This window comes from Mixophyes fleayi, chromosome 3 (genome assembly GCF_038048845.1).
Source record: "Mixophyes fleayi isolate aMixFle1 chromosome 3, aMixFle1.hap1, whole genome shotgun sequence".
Lineage (NCBI taxonomy): Eukaryota > Metazoa > Chordata > Amphibia > Anura > Limnodynastidae > Mixophyes > Mixophyes fleayi.
The window spans coordinates 158,872,116-158,882,699 of NC_134404.1; positions in this window are offsets into that span (position 1 = coordinate 158,872,116).

The following is a 10,584-nucleotide window of genomic DNA, read 5'->3' on the forward strand; positions in this document are numbered from 1 at the left end:
CTCTACACCCATCTCTCTCATCCCTCACTGTGGACCTGCTACACCCATCTCTCTTGCCCCTCACTGAGGACCCTCTACACCCATTTCTCTCACCCCTCACTGTGGACCTGCTACACCCATCTCTCTAACCTCTCACTGTGGACCCCATACACCTATCTCTCTCACCCCTCACTGTGGACCCTCTACATCCATCTCTCTAAACCCTCCCTGTGCACCCTCTACAGCCATCTATCACCTCTCACTGTGCATCCTTTACACCCATCTCTCTCACCCCTCACTGTGGACCCTCTACACCCATCTCTCTCACCCCTCACTGTGGACCCTCTAAAGCCATCTATCACCTCTCACTGTGCATCCTCTACACCCATCTCTCTCGACCCTCACTGTGGACCCTCTACACCCACCTCTCTCACCCCTCACTATGGACCCTTTACATCCCTCTCTCTCATCCCTCACTGTGGACCCTCTACATCCCTCTCTCTCATCCCTCTGTGGACCTGTTACACCCATCTCTCTCATCCCTCACTGTGGACCTGCTACACCCATCTCTCTCACCCTTCGCTGTGGACCCTCTACATCCATCACTCTTACCCCTCACTGTGGACCCTCTACACCCATCTTTCTCACCCCTCACTGTCCATCCTCTACAGCCATCTCTCTCACCCCTCACTGTGTACCTGCTACACCAATCTCTCTCACCCCTCTCTGTGCACCCTCTACACCCATCTCTCTCACCCCTCACTGTGCACCCTCTACACCCATCTCTCTCATCCCTCACTGTGGACCTGCTACACCCATCTCTCTTGCCCCTCACTGTGGACCCTCTACACCCATTTCTCTCACCCCTCACTGTGTACCTGCTACACCCATCTCTCTCATCCCTCACTGTGGACCTGCTACACCCATCTCTCTCACCCCTCTCTGTGCACCCTCTACACCCATCTCTCTAATTCCTCACTGTGCACCCTCTACACCCATCTCTCTCATCCCTCACTGTGGACCTGCTACACCCATCTCTCTTGCCCCTCACTGAGGACCCTCTACACCCATTTCTCTCACCCCTCACTGTGGACCTGCTACACCCATCTCTCTAACCTCTCACTGTGGACCCCATACACCTATCTCTCTCACCCCTCACTGTGGACCCTCTACACCCATCTCTCTCACTCCTCACTGTGGACCTTCTACACCCATCTCTCTCACCTCTCACTGTGCACCCTCTACACCCATCTCTCTCATCCCTCACTGTGGAACTGCTACACCCATCTCTCTTGCCCTTCACTGTGGACTCTCTACACCCATTTCTCTCACCCCTCACTGTGGACCCTCTACACCCATCTCTCTCACCCCTCTCTGTGCACCCTCTACACCCATCTCTCTCACCCCTCACTGTGGACCCTCTACATCCATCTCTCTCACCCCTCACTGTGGACCCTCTACACTTATCTCTCTCACTCCTCACTGTGCACCCTCTACACTCATCTCTCTCACCCCTCACTGTGGACCCTCTACACCTATCTCTCTCACCCCTCACAGTGCACCCTCAACACCTATCTCTCTCACTCCTAACTGTGGACCCTCTACATCCATCTCTCTCACCCCTCACTGTGGACCATCTACACCCATTTCTCTCACCCCTCACTGTGCACCCTCTACACCCTTCTCTCTCACCCTTCACTGTGGACTCTCTACACACATCTCTCTCACCTCTCATTGTGCACCCTTTACAACCATCTCACTCACCTCTCTCTGTGCACCCTCTACATCCATCTCTCTTATCCCTCAGTGTGCACCCTCTACACCCATCTCTCTCACCCCTCACTGTGGACCCTCTACACCCATCTTTCTCACCCCTCACTGTCCACCCTCTACAGCCATCTCTCTCACCCCTCACTGTGTACCTGCTACACCAATCTCTCTCACCCCTCTCTGTGCACTCTCTACACCCATCTCTCTCACCCCTCACTGTGCACCCTCTACACCCATCTCTCTCATCCCTCACTGTGGACCTGCTACACCCATCTCTCTTGCCCCTCACTGTGGACCCTCTACACCCATTTCTCTCACCCCTCACTGTGGACCTGCTACACCCATCTCTCTCATCCCTCACTGTGGACCTGCTACACCCATCTCTCTCACCCCTCTCTGTGCACCCTCTACATCCATCTCTCTCACCCCTCACTGTGCACCCTCTACACCCATCTCTCTCATCCCTCACTGTGGACCTGCTACACCATCTCTCTTGACCCTCACTGTGGACCCTCTACACCCATTTCTCTCACCCCTCACTGTGGACCTGCTACACCCATCTCTCTAACCCCTCACTGTGTACCCCATACACCTATCTCTCTCACCCCTCACTGTGGACCCTCTACACCCATCTCTCTCACCCCTCACTGTGGATCCTCTACACCCATCTCTCTCACCTCTCACTGTGCACCCTCTACACCCATCTCTCTCATCCCTCACTGTGGACCTGCTACACCCATCTCTCTTGCCCTTCACTGTGGACCCTCTACACCCATTTCTCTCACCCCTCACTGTGGACCCTCTACACCCATCTCTCTCACCCCTCTCTGTGCACCCTCTGCACCCATCTCTCTCACCCCTCACTGTGGACCCTCTACATCCATCTCTCTCACCCCTCACTGTGGACCCTCTACACCTATCTCTCTCACCCCTCACTGTGCACCCTCTACACTCATCTCTCTCACCCCTCACTGTGGACCCTCTACACCTATCTCTCTCACCCCTCCCAGTGCACCCTCAACACCTATCTCTCTCACCCCTAACTGTGGACCCTCTACATCCATCTCTCTCACCCCTCACTGTGGACCATCTACACCTATCTCTCTCACCCCTCACTGTGCACCCTTTACACCCTTCTCTCTCACCCTTCACTGTGGACTCTCTACACACATCTCTCTCACCTCTCATTGTGCACCCTTTACAACCATCTCTCTCACCTATCTCTTTGCACCCTCTACATCCATCTCTCTTATCACTCAGTGTGCACCCTCTACACCCATCTCTCTCACCCCTCACTGTGCACCCTCTACACCTATCTATCTCACCCCTCACTGTGCACCCTCTACATCCATCTCTCTCACCCCTCAGTGTGCACCCATAAATGTTGTACCATATTGCTATGACTTGATTTTTGTATAACTTACATAATGTAGCAATAGTACAAATATCATGAAGAAATGCAAAATTAATGCATTTTGCTTTCTATTCAAATTGTACATATTCAAGTACAAGTGGATCTCAAGAAACATTTCTAATAGAATACGGGTATAAGTACGCTCTGCATATACGGTACTTGTCATATACAGACAGACACAATACACTTCAGGATATGCACAATGCAAAGGTATATATAAAGTCCCGTCAGATAAATAAAATTAAATACATTAATTCCTTTTAATAATATAGTCATTAATAAAAATATAAGATATAAGATAAAATGACGCTACGAGCCTTGTTTTTTTTAACATAATGACGCTACGAGCCTTGTTTTTTTTTAACATAAAATACATACATACGGATGTTCTTAATACCTACAGTAAAATGCATTTTTACAGTTGCTCTTGATTGCAAACACATTTTCTGGCATGCATACGCATCGGTCATCACTATCAATTGGCAGGAACTGTATAAAATATTTGATAGCTATGTTTCTGACACCCTGCTCTGTCATTGACCTCCTGGCATAATTTAAGGATGCACATGCTGTTGACGTATTAAATTCACATATATTCATTTCAGCTCAGAAAAAAACGCATTCCCTTCCAATGTAAATATATGCCATCCTCCTATCACAAACACACTCTATGAATTGAAAATCCTGCCACTTGTTGGATGAATCTATATTTTATTGTTTTGTTCTACTGTGGGATTGCTAGATTTTGCTAGTTCTATATTTTATTAAGGTAGCCCTGCTCACGACAGGCTGTAACACACCCTCCCTGAAAAGTAGATACTAGTTATTATATGTAGCAGAGCTGATTTTGTATTTAAGGCATTTATTAGATATTTATTACTTGAGAAAGTCTAAAAATTACATCTGCAGACCCTTGTCTTGATATTACTGTCAGAAAAAGACGTTTGCAAAGCTTAAAAAATGCAGGCATGCAGGGTGGGAGGATCTGCTGCCAGGATGACAGGTGGCAGTACATTTGTCCTGTAGCATCATCACTTTCAACAAAAGCAAGCATGCTGACTGCTTCAACACTGTTATATAACACTTTCTGCACGCTCATCACTTCTGCTAAAGGTCAAGATAATCAGGACTAAGGTCTTGCCTTTATGCAGCCTTTATAAAGCCATTAATCCTACCAAGTTTTGCTTCAAGAGTCTTGTTTGTTTGCCTGAACATTAACTTCAGCCTCGTATCTCACGATTCTACCGATTTCAATCCATTGACTTCAAGTTTGTGCGTCACGACCCATACTCTCAGGATTAAGTAACTTGACCGAATGTGGTTCCACCAGCCAAATAATTTTCTCCTGGGAGCAACCAGAACTGTGACATTGTACAAATGAGGCTTTGTGACTTTAGTGCGTGCGCAGTTGGATTACCTGTATGGACTGTACCAAACAGGTAACCCAACTGCACACCCTACACCCCCACAACCTCTGTACCTTGGAAACCTCCAACATATATTTTTTAAGGTATTTTACTATATTTGTCCAGACTTATTCTACATGTACCCAATAAGCTACTCTTATATATGCTATATCTATTTATTTTATTTTCTTATGTATTCATGTACAATATAGAACATTTTGTTGTGATCTTTTAAAGTTGTAGTTGCTTTGTTATGTTGATAAATTTGTAGAAAGAAGAGAGGGAGGGAGGAAAAATGCTGACCTTGTGGAGATGAGTGATTAGGAAAAATGTGTCAGTTGTCCTTGTAGGATAGCTCTTGTGGATATTTTTCAGAAAACAAAGTATAAGTTCAAGCTCTTTTTTTGTTGGTTTATGCAAATGGCATATAGCTTGCAATGTTTATAGCTGTCAGTTAGTAGCTTGCTCTGCTTACAGTAAGCAGTGTTTGTAGCTAAATATAGCTATTATTGTTAATGCTTAAGGCCTATGTTGTTTATTGCTCAAAAGTAATTTTTGTTTGCAAAAATGCTATCTATATGGCTCTTATTGTATTGCTGTCACTCACCGGACCGTGAGTGCCTCTTCTCGGACATTTAGGAACCGTGGCCGTCCTCCATCCTGAGGGTCTGCGCATGCGCAGCCCTTTCCTATACTTCAGTGTATGTCCCTTTAACTCAATTGGCAGATCAGGCAACACTCCCTATATTAAGCACCTGTGGTCAACACCACGTTGCCTGATCTTGGAGTCTCATTCCCTATGAGTCTCTGAAGGTGTTCCTGTATTCCTCGTGTTTTCAGCGCTGCTGATTCCTGTGGTTTCCAAACCACTTCTACCTCTGTGGTTTCCAAACCACTTCTACTACTGTTGTTCCCATACCACTTCTACCATCAACTGTATCATCGTGACTGTTTGCTGATTCCTATCCGCTGCCTCCGTGCACTACAGTCTTCCAAACCACTTCAACGCTATTTCATATCATTGTGACTGTTTGCTGATTCCTATCCGCTGCCTCCATGCACTACAGTCCTCTAATCCACATCACGCTATTATATTTCACTGTGACTGTTTGCTGGTTCCTACCCGCTGCCTCCGTGCACTCCAGCCCTTACTTTACATCCACTCACCTGTTCCTCATCAAGTCCGTGAGCTGATTCCTATCCGCTGCCTCCGTGCACTACAGCTTCCAGCCTACAACTCGCCTGTGTTCATTATCGTGACTGTGAGCTGATGTCTATCCGCTGCTTCCGTGCACTACAGCCTCCAGCCTACAACTCGCCTGTGTTCATCATCGTGACTGTTAGCTGATGTCTATCCGCTGCTTCCGTGCACTACAGCCTCCAGCCTACAACTCGCCTGTGTTCATCATCGTGACAAGTTAGCTGATTCCTATCCGCTGCCCCTGTGCACTGCAGTCTCTCCTCAGCTCTCCTGTGTTTCCTCGAGACTGCTGCTCTCATTGCCATTCGCTACTCTCCGTGATCAACAGCTCCTGGCCAACTCTGCTCTCCCGTGTTCCATCGCTACTGACACCTATTGGTTGCTACTGGTTACCTCCGTGTACCGCAGAGTCCTGCTGCTGCTGACCGCGCTATCACCCATCTTCTGCTGACCCGCTCTCCACGTCTTCACGTGTCCCGCTGGTCTACCCTCCTGTCAGCATTGGATTTATATCTCATCAACTACTCCTCTGCTGGATCATCTCCACTCTCCTGGGTCCTCCTTGAGTCCAGTTCCACGTGTTACTGATTCCTGTGGATTCGTGTCCCTGTTGGTCTACTTATCTGTGCGCTGCACCTACTAGACCGCTGCCTCATCTATTCTGGGACTTCTCATCCAGCCGGCCTCCTGCCGCTCAGGTATCGCTGCACTCCTATCTGACTGCCTGCTTCTGAACCACGGTATGCATACCTTTCATTGACTGTGCTGGTGTATTGCATACCTTGCTGGACTGTGTTGGTTCTCCTCTGGAGTCTGCTATCCGCTGAGTCTATTGCCATCATTGACTGTGTTAACTTGTGCTGGACTACTTCAAGAGACTTTCTATATTTGCAGACCTGTTCAGTCATTTATATATATTGTGCATGTTACTGTGGATCGTGTATAAGGTGCCTGTGTATATCCTGTGTTGCAGTCTCTCCCCGTGCACCTCCTCACATATATATTCAGTGGTACAACTTGCTAGTAGCAGACCACTGATCCCTGTTTCCGGTATCACCTGTTCCAGTATCCTCTCACATAGCAGTGGTACAACTTGCTATCGCAGACCACTGACTCCCCGGATACCTCCACTTGGATTCCATTCCTTCACTCAGACAGCGGTACCACTTGCTATCCGCAGACCGCTGACTCTCATCACCTCCTCGTTTCTGTTGGACATTCCCCCTCATTATAGCAGTGGTACAACTTGCTATCGCAGACCACTGACTACCTTCACGTGTCCTTGTCCTACAGTTCCTCGTGTACTATTACCTCCATATTACCAGTGCTGCTAGTCATAGACTTTCCTGAGCATCCCATCATCTGCTGTTTCCTGTTCCGTGATCACCCAGCTACCAGAGTACCCTATTACCATCTACATTGCTCTGGTAAGCCTACCACCTGGTGATCCCTGGGTAAAGACTCCTAGTGCCCGTGACAGTAAGATCAGGCCATGACAGACCCAGATACGGAACCTACAGCCAAAGAGATGCTGCAGCATCTGTTCAGCCGTGTGGAGCAACAGGATGCCCGCCAACAGCTGTTACTTCAGTGTTATCAATCGTTAACCTCCCAAGGAACATCTGGACAGACTGTGACAGCTACTACTGAGGCTCCTGTGCTTTCCTCCGTTTCCCCCAGTGCCATCCCAGGTGTCTACAGCCTCTACGCTTCACCTGCCTACTCCGTCAAAGTACGATGGGGACCCCAAAACTTGTAGGGGTTTCCTTAACCAATGTTCAGTCCATTTTGAGCTCCAACCTCAAAATTTTTCTACCCATCGTTCCAGAGTGGCCTATCTTATCTCGTTGTTTTCTGGACAAGCCCTCTCTTGGGCCTCCCCTCTGTGGGAAAGAAACGACCCAATATTGCAAGATAGTGCCAAATTCATTTCTACATTCCGAAGTGTGTTCGATGAACCAGGTCGTGTGACCTCCGCTGCTTCCAGCATCCTCCGTCTGCGACAAGGATCTCATACAGTAGGACAGTACGTCATTCAATTTAGGATCTTAGCCTCTGAACTTCAGTGGAACACTGAAGCCCTAGTTGCCGCCTTCTGGCAGGGGCTCTCCGATAAAATTAAAGATGCACTGACTACCCAGGAGCTTCCTTCGTCACTTGAAGATCTGATCTCTCTTTGCCATCGTGTTGATTTGAGATTTCGTGAAAGAGAGGCTGAGAAAACAACTTCTGCTAAAGCACCTCTTCGTTCTAACCCTCAATTTCGTCCAGTTTCACCCTCTGTGATTCCCATGGAGATAGGACGTTCCAAATTATCTTCAGAGGAGAGGAAACGAAGAGTAAAGAATAGACTCTGTATCTATTGTGCTGATTCCACTCATATGCTCAGCTCTTGCCCTAAGAGATCGGGAAATGCCAGGCCCTAACTAGTTTTGGAGAGGTGAAGTTAGGGTCCCTGGAGTCCTCTCCATCTTCCATGAAATCTAAAGTCTGCGCCTTTGATGTTACTATTTCCTGTGCTACCAAAACCTTTGAGTCACAGGCATTGATTGATTCCGGAGCAGCAGGAAATTTTATTTCCAAATCATTAGTAAATCAATGGTCCCTACCAGTGATTACCTTAAAAACACCCATTACTGTGACGGCTATAGATGGATCACGTCTCATCAACGGTCTCATCACTCAGAGTACGTCTCCAGTAACCCTTCTGATTGGTGCCCTGCATCATGAAGAAATATCGTTTTTAATCCTCCCTGTTACGACTAGTCCAATTGTCTTAGGCCTTCCATGGCTTCAGTGTCACTCTCCCCAGATTGACTGGCGCACCCCTCAAGTCACGTCTTGGGGGTCTGAATGTCACCATCGTTGCCTTTCCCAAGTCATTCCTCTCAAAGTACAGCAATCTTCCATCTCATCTACCTCACCGGGACTCCCTCCTCAATATGCTTCATTTACTGATGTTTTTGATAAAGCTCAGTCTGAACGTCTTCCTCCTCATCGTTCTTGGGATTGTCCGATCGATCTTCTACCTGGCAAGACTCCCCCCAGGGGCCGGGTCTATCCACTCTCGTTACCTGAAACTCAAGCTACATCTGAGTATATACAGGAGAACCTCCAGCGTGGGTTTATTCGACCTTCCACCTCTCCCGCGGGAGCGGGGTTCTTCTTCGTTAAAAAGAAGGATGGATCTTTACGCCCTTGCATAGATTTTCGTGGACTCAATGCCATTACTATCAAGAATCGGTATCCCATTCCGCTGATCACTGAGCTATTCGATCGCATCAAGGGAGCCCGTATCTTTACTAAGTTGGATCTTCGTGGTGCCTACAATTTAATCAGAATTCGTTCCGGTGACGAATGGAAGACAGCGTTTAACACCAGAGACGGGCATTACGAATATCTGGTAATGCCTTTCGGGCTGTGTAATGCCCCCGCTGTTTTTCAAGGTTTCATCAATGAGATCTTCCGGGACTTATTATATGTATGTGTCGTCGTCTACCTGGACGACATATTGATCTTTTCACAGGACCTGCCTTCTCACCACCAACATGTGGCAGAAGTCCTTTCCAGGCTACGGAAAAATTCATTGTTTTGTAAATTAGAAAAATGTTCATTCGAATTACCTCAGATTCCATTCTTGGGGTATATAGTTTCCGGAGTTGGCCTGAAGATGGATCCAGACAAGGTGAATGCTGTACTACATTGGCCCCAGCCAACTACTCTTCGTGCTATCCAGCGTTTTTTAGGTTTTGCCAATTACTATAGACGCTTCATTCAAGACTTTTCTTCCATTGCATCTCCTATTGTGGCCCTGACTAGGAAGGGGGCTAATCCTAAGCAATGGTCACCTGAGGCTCTTCAAGCCTTTCAAACACTAAAAGAGTCCTTCTCTTCGGCTCCAATCCTTCGACAGCCTGATGTGACACTCCCCTTCTTCCTGGAAGTAGATGCCTCTAATGTGGGCTTAGGAGCTATTCTCTCTCAACGCTCGGAACAGCAAAAATTCCATCCTTGTGCCTTCTATTCTCGGGGCCTCCTGCCCGCAGAGAAGAATTATACTATCGGGGACAAGGAGTTACTAGCTATCAAAGCTGCATTAGAGGAATGGAGATACTTATTGGAGGGAGCTCGCCATCCGGTGACGATCTTCACGGATCATAAGAACTTGTCATATCTCCAGTCTGCCCAATGCTTGAACCCTCGTCAAGCAAGATGGTCTCTTTTCTTTTCCCGTTTTGAATTAATAATAACCTTCAAACCAGCTGCCAAGAACAAAAAAGCTGACGCTTTATCTAGAGCTTTTGTGACGTCCTCTGATATAGAAGAGGTTTCCAACTATACCATTCTAGACCCCAAATGTATCTCACTGGCTGCTTCATCCACCAAAACGCTACCATTTGGGAAGACCCTCGTGCCTTCTACTCTAAGGAGGAAAATCCTTTCGTGGTTCCATGCCTCTCGTTTTTCTGGACACGCCGGTGAACACAAGACCTTTGAGATTCTCTCTCGAAGTTACTGGTGGCCCTCAATGAGGAGAGACGTCAAAGAGTTCATTGCTTCCTGTGAGCTATGTTCCCAGTTCAAATCTTCCCGCAGAACTCCAGCAGGGTTGCTGCGACCACTACCCATTCCGTCCAAACCGTGGACCCATATTAGTATGGATTTCGTTACTGACTTACCACCTAGTAAGAATCATAACACTATTTGGGTGGTGGTGGACAGATTTTCGAAGATGGCTCATTTTATTCCTCTATCTGGTTTGCCTTCCTCGTCTACTCTGGCTGAACATTTCATTAAAGAGATCTTCCGTATCC